Source organism: Sinocyclocheilus grahami, unplaced genomic scaffold, assembly GCF_001515645.1.
Source record: "Sinocyclocheilus grahami isolate Dianchi unplaced genomic scaffold, SAMN03320097.WGS_v1.1 scaffold568.1, whole genome shotgun sequence".
Lineage (NCBI taxonomy): Eukaryota > Metazoa > Chordata > Actinopteri > Cypriniformes > Cyprinidae > Sinocyclocheilus > Sinocyclocheilus grahami.
Genome location: NW_015505747.1, coordinates 360,963 through 363,331, shown reverse-complemented (window position 1 = coordinate 363,331; position 2,369 = coordinate 360,963). Strand labels below are relative to the sequence as shown.

General features: G+C 33.0%; 1 protein-coding gene across 1 annotated transcript in view; it reads left to right on the top strand.

The window, feature by feature from the left end:
• thsd7ba (thrombospondin, type I, domain containing 7Ba) overlaps positions 1-2,369 on the top strand; it is a 201,750-nt gene that overhangs the window by 153,850 nt on the left and 45,531 nt on the right. The gene's annotated exons all lie outside the window — the stretch shown is intronic.

The following is a 2,369-nucleotide window of genomic DNA, read 5'->3' as shown; positions in this document are numbered from 1 at the left end:
ACTAGACTAGAACTAGTTCTCTTTTGTGGCTTATTTTGCTTGAATGGTCAAGTGCACAAAAATGTATCTGTTTTGGTGAGAATTCATATAAACACATTCGGATATATTCTAAGTACAGTAAATGTAAACAGTTAAAAATGGATATATATCAATATATTGGATCCATGCACGAGGTCTTAAAGTGACAGCAGCCTAATATACCTAATATAACTCTCTTATAATATTATGGAGAAATAAATAAACAATCTTTTTAAACAAACAAACAAACAAGTCAAAAAGTGTAGATAGAAATGCATTGCATGCTCTAATGAGGCATTTTCTAATGACACTTATACCATACTTATACTTTACTATTTGTGAATTATTTAATTGATTTATTTCATATTTATTTCCTCTTTTTTACATACAAATTTATTTAATTTATATTTCTTTAAATGTAGAAATAAGTGTTTGTATAAATAAAATAGGTGAAAATATATGTACAAAATAATGTAGAATAATGTAGAAAAATAATACATGATTAAGGAGTAAAATGTATAAATGTATAAATTTATAGTATAATTTAGTTTGTCTCACTGGAAAATACTGGATTATATTTTTATATTAATACATCTAATTTTGTGTAAAAAAATGTTTGAACAACACGTTAAGTAAACTGGTTGTACAATGCTAAAGATTTGATTCTGCTTATTTTTTCATAAATATACAAGTATATAAAGAATGAAAACAGTACTTTAAATGATCATGTAGGTACTCTATGTATGTGTTGATGTGCTTGTTTTATCAAATAGTTGTCATTTTCCTCAGGAAATATAAGAGCAAGGTTAATTATATTCATTTCTTACAGTCCACAGGATGTTTGTTTAGTGTTTAGAATGGAAAAATCACACAACAAGACAAATACTGCGACAGTGAATGAGCTAAATCCTTATACCGTGGCAAGTCGATAAGCTTGTTTATATCCTGACAAGGTCGGGTACAAATTAGTGGCATATTTGTAAAATCCTTTGAGAGCTAGTGCCAAGATGTACAATGGATTCTCGAGTGTCACAATTGTAGTATCACTTGAGGAATATAATTTTAACAAAGGGAGTAAGACAGACAAGTCAGCTTTAGTTTTTTCCTTAGCTGAGCATAATCAGCTAAAGCTAGAAAAAAAAGGTATTGGAAAAGGAAGTCGTTTAAAGTAAACTTTGAGTTCAGTGCTCCAGTCAGTACCACTGAGGAGAATTAACATTAATTATTTCATTAAATGTCCTCCTCTTCTTTCCTTTAGCGTTACTGCACCTACCCAACATATTTTGACAGTCTTGTCTATCATCAGAGATCAGAGGCCTGCTGTGAACTGCTCTACAGGCAGATTTGGAGCTGTCTGTTGGAGAATCACTGCAGTGTTTTCTTCTTTAGTTAGTTTGTTCGCATAAAAATCATGATTGGCTCTCATTAAGATCCTGCACGTCTCACAATGTGACGTATTCACTGTGTCAGAAAAACTTTAAAAGGCTTTCTTCACCTCATATTTTTAGGAAATCCCACATCAAAGGCGATCACAAGCTAATACATCAGATTTCAACCTAGAAATTCAAGAGCAAAAAAAAAAGACAGAAATGAAGCCTTAAAAAAAAGTTTGTGCTTATTGCTTAATTGAATGCACAATATCCAGCAGGTGTTGGTTTCTGGAGGTGTCATCAATAATGAATCGTCACTGTTGACAAGTGTGTGTGTGTTTGTGTGTGTGTGTGTGTGTGAGTGTTATATACATATGCACATACTCTCACACATGCAGTGAAAGCAGATAGCAGATTGTCAGTGAGGCTGCAGTGTACTGACAGAGATTTCACACTGTTAGAGCCGTTTTCTATCACTGACCGCCTCTGTACACCAAAAACAGATGGAGCCTGGCAAACACTTCTCAGAAAACTTCTGGACACCAGTGAGAGTGTGAGTTTCTCTTTGCCTCTGTCTCTGTGTCCATCTCACACTCTCTCTGTATACTGTATATAAAGGCCTCCTCCTGATACACCGATACTGACAGTTAGAATGTTTATGAGGATGTCAAAGAATCATTCACTCGACAGATTTGTTTAAACCATATGATTCATTCAGAAATAAAACAAGTGACTGTTTATGAGTGAGTCGTTGAATTATTTATTCAACCAATTTATTCATAAACAGGATTTATTCTATACAGATTTATTTGGGTTCAGCTCTTTTGTGTGTTGCTCGGGGACACTCAACCAGTGGTGGATGAAGTACACATATCAAGTACTTGAGTAAAAGTGCAGATACCCCAATAAAATATTACTCCAGTAAAAGTATAAAGTACAAAAGTATTAGATTTTTAATGCACTTATGTATTAAAGGTAAAA